Source organism: Lissotriton helveticus, chromosome 7 (genome assembly GCF_964261635.1).
Source record: "Lissotriton helveticus chromosome 7, aLisHel1.1, whole genome shotgun sequence".
In the NCBI taxonomy this organism is placed as follows: domain Eukaryota; kingdom Metazoa; phylum Chordata; class Amphibia; order Caudata; family Salamandridae; genus Lissotriton; species Lissotriton helveticus.
Genome location: NC_136068.1, coordinates 144,880,922 through 144,896,859, shown reverse-complemented (window position 1 = coordinate 144,896,859; position 15,938 = coordinate 144,880,922). Strand labels below are relative to the sequence as shown.

The window sequence follows — 15,938 nt, the reverse complement described above, 5'->3', positions numbered from 1 at the left end:
AATTTTCGATTTGGATTCATTTTTATAAAAGAAAACTCTTACGAAAAAACTCTCATGACGAATTACACAAGAATAGCAAAAATAGTGAGAAGAAACGCGGTCACAATCTCAGAATGATTCATAGAAACTAATCAAGTCTAATGAAGAACTAACGTTAAGGTCAAGTTATGTACGAATTTAATGTCACACACCCCATACTAAGGTTTGTACAGAGAGAAGTACTGGTAGAAACAATCAATTATTACCAAACCTGATTCGTACCTTTCGTTTGGGAAAAAGTGTGGTGAACCTGTATGTGGGAATACCAATAATAATCTCTGAGTTGGCAACAAGCAAATATAGAAATAACATAAAGATACCTCGTGTGAGGTCTTACCTTAGTCTCCAATCGTAGGGTTTTGACAATTAGTCACAGGCTGCGAAAAGGGGGGGGGATTACAAAGTTAATAGTATTTTCTAACCCGTATATGTGACGGGCTTCGTTGGAAAACAAAGTCCTACCCGCGTCGGAAACTGTGTCCGCGTCTTGTGCTGGCTCTGCCCTCGGGACGCCGGAGTCGCGTTTCCGGCGGGGTTTTGGATGAAAATTCATCGGTATAGAAAGAGGACATGCCGGGGTGCGGAACTCTCGTAATACCGGGCTCTAAGTTCATATGATTGTTCACAAACATAACAAAAGTTATTTATAACGGCACCATTGAATCAACTAATGAAATTTCAAAACATTTAAGTTATTTATAAATCTTATTGTGAGTAACCTCCATCATTCTTATAAAAGTACTTATGGTGCTTATAGATTTATGTCTAACTGACAAAGGGAATCAGTCTAAATTATCTAGTGAAGTGGTGCCATGAAATTTCATCGTTAAGTCCTTGTTTATTTGTCTTCAGACGATCTACCCAACGTTGTTCCTTCTCGTAGAGTACTTTCTCCACATTGGGAGTGTTTTCAGGTAGTCTTTCAATAACAGTCCATTTCAGTTCTTCAATACTGTGTTTCAACTAAACGAAGTGAGAACAGAGCTTCGTTGTGTTTTTTTGAAGGCGGATGTTACTCTTATGTTCTCCTATCCTTAGTTTCACCTTTCTGCATGTCATCCCAATGTACTTTTTTTCGCATGGGCAAGTTACCATATAAATCACATGAGATGAATTGCAATTACTGTGTTGTTTTTGAATCCACGTCATTGTAGGTGTCAGTTGTAAAGTTTTAGTTTTGGATGTGGATTTGCAGGCTATACATGAACCGCAGGGTTAGTGTCCTGTCACTGGCATCATTTGAAAATCTCTTATTGGTTTTTCTATTGTCAGTTTTTTCGGGCGAGTGTGGACCAAGAAATCACGAAGGTTTTTTGTTCGTCTATTAGCAAAACGCGGTTTTGGCCAATCAAATTTGCCTGTGTTTAAGATATGCCAGTTCTTATTGATTAGTTTGTTTATTTGGTATGTCACAGGGCTAAAAGTTGTTACACAGGTCATCTGATCTGTTGTGGTTGTTTTTTCATAGGTTTTTAGGAGATTTTCTCTCGGTTGATTCATAGCTTTCTTGCGGCATTTAGATACAATAGACGGTTTGTATTGTCTTTTGACAAGTCTGTCACTAAGTTCTTTTGCTTGATTATGGTAGTCTGACATTTGGCTACAATTCCTCTTCAGACGTAAAAACTGGCTATATGGCAGGTTATCTCTCAATGGTTGAGGATGGAAGCTTTTGTATGATAAAAAGCTGTTCTTTGCAGTAGGTTTTCTGAAGGTTTGTGTCTCGATGTTGTTCTCTTTTATATAGATGGTTAGATCCAAGAAATCAATACTTCCTTTGTCAGCTGTGTGAGTGAAATGGAGCCAGCGGTCTTGTGTGTTTAGCCACTCCATGAATTGGTCCAGGTCTTGATCATTACGCCAGATTAGTAGGACATCATCAATATAACGTTTCCAGTACAGTATACTGGAAACGTATGGATTGCCTGATGTTAGGACGTTTTTTGTTTCAAAATTACTCACATAGAGTCCTGCCACCGAAGGAGCAAAGGCACTCCCCATGGAGGTGCCATGGCTTTGTAGAAACAATTGGCCACCGTATTCAAAGTAATTTTCGGTTAGCGCCAGCCGGCAGCATTCAAGAACAAAATGTCTTGGTGTTTTGAAATTCCAATCTTCCATGAAGAGGACATCCTCTAGATCCTACTACAATGCTATTAGTGGGTCTTGACGTCGAATCTCTGTACACTAGCTTACCCCAAAAAGAGACCCTCGAAATGCTAGAGGATGTCCTCTTCATGGAAGATTGGAATTTCAAAACACCTCCATGGGGAGTGCCTTTGCTCCTTCGGTGGCAGGACTCTATGTGAGTAATTTTGAAACAAAAAACGTCCTAACATCAGACAATCCATACGTTTCCAGTATACTGTACTGGAAACGTTATATTGATGATGTCCTACTAATCTGGCATAATGATCAAGACCTGGACCAATTCATGGAGTGGCTAAACACACGAGACCGCTGGCTCCATTTCACTCACACAGCTGACAAAGGAAGTATTGATTTCTTGGATCTAACCATCTATATAAAAGAGAACAACAGAGACAAAAACCTTCAGAAAACCTACTGCAAAGAACAGCTTTTTATCATACAAAAGCTTCCATCCTCAACCATTGAGAGATAACCTGCCATATAGCCAGTTTTTACGTCTGAAGAGGAATTGTAGCCAAATGTCAGACTACCATAATCAAGCAAAAGAACTTAGTGACAGACTTGTCAAAAGACAATACAAACCGTCTATTGTATCTAAATGCCGCAAGAGAGCTATGAATCAACCGAGAGAAAATCTCCTAAAAACCTATGAAAAAACAACCACAACAGATCTGATGACCTGTGTAACAACTTTTAGCCCTGTGACATACCAAATAAACAAACTAATCAATAAGAAGTGGCATATCTTAAACACAGGCAAATTTGATTGGCCTAAACCGCATTTTGCTAATAGACGAACAAAAAACCTTCGTGATTTCTTGGTCCACACTCGCCCGAAAAAACTGACAATAGAAAAACCAATAAGAGATTTTCAAATGATGCCAGTGACAGGACACTACCCCTGCGGTTCATGTATAGCCTGCAAATCCACATCCAAAACTAAAACTTTACAACTGACACCTACAATGAAGTGGATTCAAAAACAACACAGTAATTGCAATTAATCTCATGTGATTTATATGGTAACTTGCCCATGCGAAAAAAAGTACATTGGGATGACATGCAGTAAGGTGAAACTAAGGATAGGAGAACATAAGAGTAACATCCGCCTTCAAAAAAACACAACGAAGCTCTGTTCTCACTTCGTTGAGTAAACACAGTATTGAAGAACTGAAATGGACTGTTATTGAAAGACTACCTGAAAACACTCCCAATGTGGAGAAAGTACTCTACGAGAAGGAACAACGTTGGGTAGATCGTCTGAAGACAAATAAACAAGGACTTAACGATGACATTTCATGGCACCACTTCACTAGATAATTTAGACTGATTCCCTTTGTCAGTTAGACATAAATCTATAAGCACCATAAGTACTTTTATAAGAATGATGGAGGTTACTCACAATAAGATTTATAAATAACTTAAATGTTTTGAAATTTCATAAGTTGATTCAATGGTGCCGTTATAAATAACTTTTGTTATGTTTGTGAACAATCATATGAACTTAGAGCCCGGTATTACGAGCGTTCCGCACCCCGGCATGTCCTCTTTCTATACCGATGAATTTTCATCCAAAACCCCGCCGGAAACGCGGCTCCGGCGTCCCGAGGGCAGAGCCAGCACAAGACGCGGACACAGTTTCCGACGCGGGTAGGACTTTGTTTTCCAACGAAGCCCGTCACATATACGGGTTAGAAAATACTATTAACTTTGTAATCCCCCCCCTCCCTTTTCGCAGCCTGTGACTAATTGTCAAAACCCTACGATTGGAGACTAAGGTAAGACCTCACACGAGGTATCTTTATGTTATCTCTATATTTGCTTGTTGCCAACTCAGAGATTATTATTGGTATTCCCACATACAGGTTCACAACACTTTTTCCCAAACGAAAGGTACGAATCAGGTTTGGTAATAATTGATTGTTTCTACCAGTACTTCTCTCTGTACAAACCTTAGTATGGGGTGTGTGACATTAAATTCGTACATAACTTGACCTTAACGTTAGTTCTTCATTAGACTTGATTAGTTTCTATGAATCATTCTGAGATTGTGACCGCGTTTCTTCTCACTATTTTTGCTATTCTTGTGTAATTTGTCATGAGAGTTTTTTCCTAAGAGTTTTCTTTTATAAAAATGAATCCAAATCGAAAATTTCTGTGTAGAAAGAGATCACACAGTTAACATATAAATTATATGTGCATATATCACACAAATGTAATAAGCTAGATACTGCCTCGTTTTTCTCCCTTAGGTGAAAAAGCCTGAACCACAGTGGGTAAGACCCCTTAGCTTACAAATCAATGAACTACTTCACAAATAGTGAGAGTATTTTTATCCTTTTTGTGTATATGTTTTTTCTTGTCCTGACAAAAGCTCCATAGACCTGCGGGCCACAGAGCTGAAACATGTCGACGTATTACTAAGTGATATGCATAGGACCCATTACTCAGTCCTATGAGCATACCCACTCATCAGTTTTATTATAGCCACCCAACTACGTGAATACAGTTTAGTTTGTAGTTTGAAGACTATTTTTAACACTCTTGTTTTTTGTTTTTTGAATACTTACCAGTTGGGTAAAACCTTATCTCTGGATACTGCCACGATACACCAGAGATTGCCTCGGGCGAGGCTGGCACAGTATATTTGTCAAACCCTATGACTATTGCCACAACGCCAGTGTGGGGCGGAGAATAAGATACACCGCTACTCGGAATACACGGCGTTTATGAGGGTTTCTCAATGTATATCTCCTGGCTAAGTGGTAACAAGTGTCCTATCCACATTTGATATATACTGACAAGTTCAGGGGAACAGATAGGACTACTATTCCTCTTCCTTCCTTTGTGATAAATATACACTCCTGGTGTCACTCTATGCTGATGACATCATGCTGTACATCGAAAAACCCTCCGAGAATTTAAACCCGATACTCCGCGAGATTACTAAATTTGGCGGAGTTACTGGAATCCAGATTAATTGGCCCAAATCTGCTATCTTCCCACTCACAGATAACACGCGGCCTTTCCAACTCGACTACCCATTACGGTGGGAACAGGATGAGGTGAAATACCTGGGGGTACATATACATAGGGACAAGGAAGCAATGATGCGTGCCAACTATGACACCACAATGGATAGGATCACAGACAACATCTCGAAATGGCTACATCTTCCTCTTTCCATGGCGGGCCACATTGCGCTAATCAAAATAAACATGCTACCCAAGCTGCTATACCTGTTCGTAAACATCCCGTACAACCCTGGCGCCTTTTTTTCCGCACCCTCAATTCCCAGCTTTTGCGTCTAATTTGGGGATGGAAACAAGCCAGACTCAGCCTTGCCACTCTTATGCTCCCCTTCCACCTAGGTGGATTTGAAGTACCCAATTTTGAGAGGTATTACGATTGTGCGCAAGCTCACTTCGTAGTTTATTGGTATCACCCCCCACCATATATGGCTCACCTGGCTGTAGAGGAGGGATATATGAGCCCTGTTGTCCCCACTGGATATATTCATACCCATGTCAGTCAGAGGAGTCGTGATCCTTCCACTGTGGACTGCACGGTACAGGCCTGGGATCGCCTTCTCACTGTACTCGGCAATCCATTTGCCTACTCGCCCAGCCTTACCTTGCTTAATGACCCAAGGCTACAAGTAACATGTGAAGTAATCTGTCACGTCATGCTCCGTAAATTTAAAATCAGCTGCTGGGGGGACCTTTATGTACAGGGCACATTCAGCACGGCGGACCAGTTCTTCGGGGAGGTGGTCCCTTCCGCTATGGATACCTTTCTATTCACCAGACTAAGGCAAAATGTACGAGCTTTGACTCCCGCTTTCCCTGCTGAACCTGATACGCTCGCTCCACTTCACGCTTTGGTCCAATCTGAACCCCCTCAACACGTCATATCCATGCTTTACAAACACGCGTTAAATGCGCCCAAGGTTGCCCCTGCTAGAGCTAGATTGGACTGGATGGAGACCTAGACTCACCCCTCACGGACGAACAATGGGAAACTAGCTGCACTCAAACACAGGCGATTACCAGCAACAATAGACTGCGACTACTTCATTATAAATTTCTTCACAGGCTCTATCACACACCTGCCAAATTACACAGGTTTCATTTAAGAGATAATGACTGTTGTCTTCGATGCGGCGCCGCTGGAGCCGATTTCATGCACTTAGCGTGGTTTTGCCCCCAAATTGCTAGGTACTGGGTTCAGGTATTTGCGGGACTCACGAGCATGCTCGGTGTGACAGTCACCCCCTGCCCACTTCTGGCGCTATTGGGACTAACACAATCTGTAGTCACCATACATAAAAAATTTCTAGCCATGTGCCTGCTGCTTGCTAAGCGCTTAGTTGCTTGCCGCTGGGGCAGAGGCCGCGCCCCCAAATTTAAATGCTGGATTCACTCCCTATCCACATGGCAAGAGAGGTTTACAAGACTATGCTGAGCTCCTCCCCCTCACCTCACAGCCGAAAGACATATGGGCACCGCTCACTGCTTATCTTCTCAGGTTGAGTGCAGACGAAGAAGACAGTCAAGCTGGGGAGGATCTACCCACTGCAATGCTACACACTACAACATCTGAGTGAATCCTCATCCGCACACACTCCAAGACCGCTCACCTGCTATTAGGGTTATATATGGATTTGTTGTTTGCCATGCCTGCATGCGGAACTGGGCCTATTTAAGTTTTCTGTGCAGCGGTGGGGGCCTAACAGTTAAGTCGCCCTCCTAGCAACTGGGAGGATTGGTTACGGGAAATGGACGACATCCTTACATCGATTGGTGTACATTTGCTATGCATATAGACTGCTTCCGAACTACTATGGACATTTGCTTCCTAGGCATCAATCCATGTTATGTAAGGGGGGGGAGGAAGGGGTTGGGGTAACTGTTGAATAGCTTTTCAATTTCGGTTTCATGAATAACACGACACAGCATGGGAAGATGGTTTCAATTTGCTTTTTTAATGTTCCACGTCATTATTCGAAGTCATTGCATTGATGTACCATGCTTTATGAATCAATAAAGGTTTTTGAAACTTAAAAAAAAAAGAAAAAAAAAGTATCTTTTAAGATTTTTTATTTTTATTTTTTAGATTCTTTCTTTTTATTGAACAGTTCAGGTGGATTGGTCGGTGCATACAGTAAATCATTAATTACAGTTGTGTCACAGATTCACAAATCAAATAGATATTTCGTACATTATTTCAGTGAGAAAGAAACAGGATAGCAGTTATCTATACATATCATGGTGTCAGTGGTTCGTCGGGGGGGGATATATGGGGGCTCACATATATTACCACAATAAATATTCCATTTAGTCCACAGCGCTATCCCTTTTCAGGGACAGCCATGTGCTACATATACCGCCTTCTCCCGTATCATACACCAGTCCATATCGGTTTTCCAGGCGGTCAGTGTCGTTGGTGTAGTTGCTCCCCACAAGCGGGCAATATTCCGCTTAGCTTGCATCTGGCCAAGCATTGTCCAGAGTTTGCCCTTGGTGTTCAAGTCTGTGGGCTCCCAAACATTCAGGAGACACCTTTTGGCTACGAGCCGCATTTCTACCCCCCATACTTCTCATACATTCATGAATTTTCTTCCAATAGTTGCGGATTAGTGGACACTCCCAGATAATATGTAGGAAGGACCCTTCTAGGTCACGGTGTCTTTTACACAGCCTTTCTTCGCTCCTGCCCATCATTACCAGTCTAGGACCGGAGAGATATACCTGATGTAGGATCTTTAACTGGATCAGCCTCAGTTTTGCTGAAATGGCGACCTCCTTCAGAGAGGAGAGTGCTTCGTGCCATTCCTCAACGTCCAATTCCAGGCCGTCCCGCCCCCACTTCTCCCTCAATGGAGTTTTGCGTATTAACTTTTTGCGTGTGAGGGAGATAGCTTTTTCGGGCAGTCTTTTAAGATTTTTTACTCCACGGTACATCCCGCCAATCTAAGAAGGAACCATATCTTCTGTCTACATAGGATATACTAGACGCCATATAGGTTATCGAAACTGGGAAAAGGAAGAATGTCAAGACGTGTAAAATGCAGCCAAGAGTAGGCAGATGGCAGTCACATTTTCTGAAGTGTCCTATGATTCAAAAATGTAGGGGAGATGTAAATAGATGTATCTCATCCATAAAGAACACAGAACTCCAGGTAAGTCTGTCTCTCAGATGTTTTGGGGTACAAGAACTGCATGTGGATATCTCTAATGACAAAGAAATTGGTTTTCTATATGATTCTTTAGGCTCGAAGAGAGATTTGTAAAAATTGGATCAGTAATCTACCGCTGACTGAAGTTGATTGGATAAAAGCTGTTAAACACACAATCAGTTTGGAAAGGGCATTGGTGAGGAAAATAAACCAGTTCTGGTCTTCAGCTGTAAACTATTTAGATCTTAAGTGATTACGTGCGGTTAAGGGCAGGAACAGGACCAATGATTATGCCTGCTTTTTGGGTCTCTTACTTCTTGTGTGTGATCTGTAGTTAGGCTGGGTGGATAGAGCAGAAAACCAAAAGAGAAGTTCATGGGAAATTATGATCCTTGGCATAAATGAACAGCTCTGGCAGGAGCCAGTACAGGGGGGCCCCAAAGCTTGATTCCAAATAAAAAAAGAAATAAAAAAACAAAAGAGGTGTACCCTTTTGCATGCAGTAGCCAGGATGTTTTACGACAACTTTTTACAATACTTCTACAGGAATAACATTCGATCGATGGAATGAACTTGCAGAATACTTTCAGGGAAACATTCTGAATATATATAACACGTTACCAGATTCTCCATGTCCCAGTGATCTCCTTGTCCCGGTGGCCAGTGACCTCTTTACTATAAATAGGCCTCGGGATCAAATTAAGCACACTCTGGAGGAATTTCCACTCCTAGACCTGGATACACTAGCAGATACTTTTGGACAAATAAAGTCAGGCTCCCCTCTTGATCCGGCCCCTCCTTACCTTCTGTGTAAGGTGCTACCGGTCTTACTGGATGTAATAAATCTTTCTATCACCAATGGCCTCGTACCACCTTCCTGGAAACATGCCATGCTGAAAACGTTATTGAAAAAACCAAGCCTAAATCCTGATGTTCTGAGCAATTATCATCCCATATCCCTGCTGCCCATGATCTGCAAGGTCCTGGAAAAGCATATTAACTCCACTCTTTCCAATTTTTTAGAAACACATGAGCTTTTACACCATTCCCAGACTGGCTTTCGTCCCCATCATGAAACTGAATCCGCACTCACAGGCATAGTCGAAGAAGCGAAAAAGAAATACTATCAGGGAGGAGTAGTACACATTAAACTCCTTGACCTCAGTGCCACCTTAGACACAGTTAATTTTAACATTCTCCTTAATAGGCCTAGGAGGGCCGGGGTGTCAGGGGGAGCCATCTCCTGGATCCAATCCTTCCAGAGTGGCAGAACATTTCAGGTCTTTGCGGGGGAATCTGCCACTAGGCCTCTACCTCTCAGCTGTGGAGTACCTCAGGGATCTTCCCTGAGTCCTACGCTGTTCCATGTGTATATTAGACCGCTGGCTGATATCATCATGCCGTATGGGATTAAAATTGTCACATATGCGGATGATACTCAGCTGGTAGTATCTCTAAATAACCCGCACAATGCTCTATTCGACCTGGAATCATGCCTGGAGAAGGTAGCAACCTGGATGCAACACCCATATCTTAGACTTAATGGAGACAAAACCGAAATAATGTATCTAGGCAATACATCCAATGCGTACCTCAAACTCCAATGGCCAACCTGTCTGGGACCCCCTCTGATCACAAAGACCAAGATAAAAAGCTTGGGAGTGTGGCTGGATAAGTCCCTTAAATTTGAACAACAAGCAGTGGAGGTGACTGGTGCCTGTTAAGGCACACTTAGAATGCTGCTGAAAGTTCTCCCCCTACTCACTATGGGGGCTAGGAGAACTATGGTCCAGGCCTTGATTCTTTCGTGCCTGGACTATGGCAACTTTCTGTACTTCAAGTTGTCCAGAACTGCAAATGTAAATCCCTCTGCAAAGCCCACAAGATCTTCATGGGAAAAGGGCCTCTCATTAATCGACTCCTTATTGCACTATACCGTCCGAGGAAACTCCTCCGCTCTGCGAACCTAGCCATCATCCCTAAAATCAAAGGATGCAAGACTTGGCTGTTCCAGAATGCCAACTGGTGAGCCAAATTTCTTCGCCTATTTTTTTTTCTGCCGCTAGCGTTGGGATGCCTCAGGGTAGCTATGCACTTAAGAAGAGCTAATTAATAATAATAAAAAGCACACCAGTCTTCGACAAAAACCTTGGGGAACTGAAGATGACAAATTCAGAATGTCTGTGGGTGAGAGAAGCTTATGGCTTCTGCCGCTGTTGTGATCATTCTAATCAACAAAAATATAGTAATGATGTCTGAGCAAAAGACTGTATTCTATGAGGAAACATTTAACTTATTTTACCTTTTATAACTGCTCAGCAAATATGTGGAAATATTGCACCTGGTATTCAAGCCTAATATAGCCTCAAGAATATTGTTGAGCAACAATAATGTGTCCAAAATATCATGGTGTGGAGAACTACATGGGGCAGAACATCAAGGGTTAGAACATTGCTTTATCACTTTATTAAACATGCTGATGTTTAAGATATTCTTTACTTTAACATCGTGTTATGTGTAATGTTGCTGATTTTCATGTTAGTGTTATATATTTTTGTTCTAAGGGGCTTATTCAAGAGAGCCCTGCGCCAATATTGCACCACATAAAGTGGTACATGAGTGACACAGGGCTCTCAAATATTTATGAATCCTGCAAAGTCACCCTGCATTGCTTTGAGTGGCCTCATAAATCGTGAGTAAGGCAATGCAGCACAAATCTCTGTGTTGCCTTACTCTGTACCTAGGAAGCATTCCATTGGCATTGATGGATTTACCACGCATTGCTCATGGAATATGACACTGCCCCAGGTTTTTAAAAAGTGATGTAAACCTGGATTAGCGTCAAATCGGGGCACCTCCTGAGGTGAGGCATAACAGGGAGAAATATGTTAATTTCTCATCGTTTTTTCTTATTTCCATATGTAGCACACATGGAAAGAGGAAAACGCCTCCGAGGATTTTGGTTTTGCTGGAAGGTGTCCCTTCCCACACAAAAACAATCCTGCCTGAGACAAAGGGCCTAGTGCACTGTGGTGCAATGGTACCTACTTGGGTGCTAGGCTGCCAAAACAGCACTAGGGCAGACAGAAAAGACAGGAATGCACCATATTGCTTAAATAAGTTATATTCCTGCCCTTTCACTTCAGCGTAAGGCACCGTAAGAAGGTGCCTTGCTGTGCTGCCCTACACCAAAATGCCATAAATGAGGCCCTCAATTCTTATATTTATGTTAAAACGTTTGTTAGTTAAAACAGATGTATGTGATTAAGTTACATTTGTTTTGATGCATTGGTTGATATGCAGTTTAATTTTAACTGGTTGTTCGGTTTGTAGGGGGACAGGCTGAAAAGTGTTTTAAGGTAACATGTATTTTATTAATTGTTTATGAATTGCGTTATTGGTGTGCTACGTAGAAAAATTAAAAAATGAACAATTGTTACTTACCTGTAAACAGGTGGTTCTCCAGTATTGGTGTCTTTCATAGATTCACATGCTTGAATATTCCCCGTCGTCGAAGTGGGAGTCCCACGGTAAATAAAATAGCAATAAAATACTAATAACATATGTATGTAAAAACATAACACTTAAAATACACATTAAAAAAGGTAGTAAATACCCAGAGATAATTCCTACATAGGAATACATGGTAGAGAGAAAAAACACTTGTAACATATTCCTGTCATTATGTTAGTCCAAACTACAGTCAATCAGGCGCCAGCACCCCTCCAGAACCTTCTCCTCAGAGCTCAGTCCCTCAGATTTTCGTAGCACAAGAGTGACAAATGAGTCTATGAGGAGAAGCGAGCCTCTGAGGGGAGGAGGGTGGGTCGCATGTGAATCTGCGAAAGACACCAATACTGGAGAACCACCTGTTTACAGGTAAGTAACAATTGTTCTTCTCCAGTATTAGGGTGTCTTTCATAGATTCACATGCTTGAATAGAATAGTGAGCAGTAATAGCTGATAAAGGCTCGAAAAGCCATGCAACAGCATGGAAGAAACTCAATGAGACCATAATATAGTCATGCAAGTTATAACAGTTGTCATATAAAACCATAATGGAGGAAAGAAGACAGAGGCTCACCTTTGCGAAGCACTGCCTGTCCCACTGCTGTATCCGCTTCGTTGATGGCACCCAGGCAGTAGTGTTTCATGAACATATGCCTGCTGGACCATGTGGCTGCTCTGCAGATCTGATGAAGTGGCACACCTGCAAACAGGATGACATCGCCCTGGTGGAATGAGCCCCCAGTGAAGACTGAAGAGGCTTGCCGGCTTTTTGATGGCAGAAGGCAATGGCCGAAGAAATCCAACGTGCAATAGTTGGCTTGGTAACAGGACGCCCCTTGCGCATGCGTCCATAAGCAATGAACAGTTGATCGGACCTGCGAAAGAGGGCAGTCCTATTGATGTAAAATTTAAGGCATCTTTTAATGTCCAAGGAATGAAATGCTCTGCCAGGGATTGAGGATCGGCAAAGAAGGTTTTCAAGAAAACAGGTTCATTAATATGGATATCCGTGGGCACCTTAGGCAAAAAGGTTGGATTGGTGCGAAGCACTACACAGTCCGATTTGAATTGGAGCAAAGGAGGCTTAATGGTGAAGGCGTGAATATCACTCACGCGACGTGATGAGGTCAGAGCAAGGAGAAGAGCTACCTTCCAGGTTAGAAACTTTAAATCCGCCTTGTGGATAGGTTCGAATGGCGCTTTCATTAGTTGAGCCAAGACGACATTAAGGTGCCAGGTAGGAGGAGGACGCCAAATAGGTGGGAACTTCGGAACAGTCCTTCGAAAACTTGCCGAATGACTCTGGAAGAACAGAGCGAGGAGGAGCCATCCTGACGGAAACGAGAAATTGCCGCCTAGAAAACTCGCAAAGTAGCATGGGAAAGCCCTGATTTAGCCAGTTGCAAAAAGAACGGGAGCAGCTGAGCCGGAGTGGAATGAATAGGATGGATATTAGACGCTGCGCACCAATGACAGAACCTCTTCCACTTGAGTTTGTAGGTCTTAATGGTAGACGGAGCTCTGGCCTGAGCAAGAATGTCTCTGCAGTCTGGCGAAATATTCAAATGGGCAAATTCAAGGTGCTCAGGTTCCAGGCTGATAATTTCAGAGAGGAGGGGTCTGAATTGTTCTTCTCCAGTATTAGGGTGTCTTTCATAGATTCACATGCTTGTGGATGGCAAATCTGGCCCTTGTCCATCGTGAGGAGATCCGCTCGAGGATGAAGGAGGATGGGTTTGCACTGGGATAGAAGAAGCAGCTCCGAGAACCACGCCTGTCGGGGCCATCTGGGGGCGATCAGGAGAATGTGGCAAGGCTGTCTCCGCATCTTCCACAATAGTCGAGGCACCAGCGGAATTGGAGGAAAAGCGTAGGCGAATAAATCACACCAGTTCATCAAAAGGGCATTCCCGCATGACCCGTGGTGGGGATGCCAACTTGCGTAAGATGGGCATTTCCGGTTCTCCGGGGTTGCAAACAGATCCAAAGACGGATGACCCCACCGTCGAAAGACCAAGTTGAGAGTCGGTTGATGTAATTCCCACTCGTGGGTCGATGACGTGGATCTGCTTAGGGAATCTGCTAGGATGTTGGAGACGCCTGGAAGATGGACTGTGGTCAGGGTAACCTGGTGACTGAGTGCCCAATCCCAGATCGACTGAGCCAGCCGAGACAAGAGTGGAGATTTGGTTCCGCCCTGCTTGTTGACATACTGCATACTGGGCGTATTGTCCGTCTGAATAAGCACTGATTCCCCCTGGATCAGAGGATGGAACGACTTGAGTGCCAGAAAAATGGCCATTAGCTCCAACCTGTTGATGTGCCAAGATTGTTGAAGCAGAGTCCACCTGCCTTCTTATGGACAGGCCTTGAAGGTGTGCACCCCATCCTTCTAAGGAGGAGTCCGTTGTCAGAGTGAGTTCTGGAGTGGTGGAAAGGAAAGAAGTCCCTGCTGCAAGGTTGGATGGCTGCACCCACCACTTGAGAGCCGCCCTCATGCGAGCGGTGACACTGACGAGGTCCTTGAAGGAACCGGTGACCTGACGCCACTGTCCTTTCCAATTCCTCTTGAATGGAGCGAGTCCGTAGTCTGCAGTTTGGGATCAGCGAAATGCATGATGATGCCATCCCCAGAAATGACTTTAAGATCCGGACTGAAACGGACTGTTTTGCACGAATCAGAGACACTAAGCGGAGAATCTTTAGTTGCCGCTCCTGAGACACGAATGCTTTGGCAAGTGTTGTGTCCAAAGTGGCTCCTAGAAAGTTTCTGCAGGGAGCTGGGTCTACCTGAGACTTTTCGGCATTGATTGAAAGGCCGAGGGAGCGAAACATGTCCTGACAAAGACGAGTGTCCCGAAGTAGCTGGTTGCGAGACTGTGATTTGAGGAGGCAGTCGTCCAGGTATGGAAAAATGTGGACGCCCTGTAGACGCAGGTAAGTCACCACTGGAGCTAATACCTTTGTGAAGACACGAGGGGCAGAGCGGAGGCCGAAAGGCAGCACCCTGAACTGGAAGTCTCTCCGTCCCACCCGGAAGCGCAAGTACTTCCGATACCGTGGAAAAATTGGAACATGGAAGTAAGCGTCTGGAGGTCTATGGTGGTCATGAAGTCGCCCATGGAGAGAAGACGCAAGATCTCTACGAGTGTAAGCATGCAGAAGGATTGGCATTTGAGAAACCTGTTGAGTGCTTGCAAATCCAGGATCGGCCGCCAATCTCCAGTCTTCTTGAGTATAAGGAAAAAACGGGAATAGAATTCCTTCCCCCTTTGAGACTTGGGAACAACTTCTACAGCACCTTTTTGAATCATAAGACGAACTTGATGGAAAAGCTCCTTGAGGTGGGCCGGAGGCAGGCCAGATGGTGGAGTGGGAGGAGGAATCTTGACGAACTCTAGAGCATGGCCCTTTGCTACAATGAGAAGAGAACAGGGAGATTCAACCTCCAACTTTTGGGGGGAATAGCAAGTCATTGTCGTTTGGGAGTGGATCCTCTATAGGAAGATTTCCCCCTGTAGGATTTGGAAGACTGCTGACGGGAGGACTGCTTTTGGTTGGAAGAATATCGTTGATTACCCAGGTGGTAGGAGCGATATTGAGTGTTTTCTCCACGAAAAGTAGAAGAGGTGCCGCGTCCGCGTGCACCACGAAAAGGCTGCTTACGGAACTGTAAAGTCCCTAAAGAACGAGCAGTGTCAGTGTCTTTCTTGATTGTTTGCAGTGCCTCATCAACATGTGCACCAAAAAAGCGACTCGCCGTCATACGGCATATCCAGGATCTTCGCCTGTACCTCCTAGCGAAAAGAGGTGGAACGTAACCAACCCTGCCTTCGCAAAACAGCTGCCCCAGCAAGCTGCCGGTAGCCAGTACAAGCAATATCAACAGCACACTCAATAATTTCTTCGGACGTTCTCTCTCCTTCTTGAAGAATTTTCAAGGCTTCCGCCTTGGAGGGTTCCGGGACGAGGGCCACAAGGGCAGACATGTTTGACCACATCTGGCGGTCGTAACGCCCTAAAATGGCTAAAGCATTAGCCACTCTCACCATAGTAGAGG

At 43.8% G+C, this 15,938-nt stretch overlaps 1 protein-coding gene across 7 annotated transcripts in view; it reads right to left on the bottom strand.

Annotated features, from left to right (window-relative positions):
• EFCAB8 (EF-hand calcium binding domain 8) overlaps positions 1-15,938 on the bottom strand; it is a 1,715,964-nt gene that overhangs the window by 820,833 nt on the left and 879,193 nt on the right. The window lies entirely within an intron of this gene.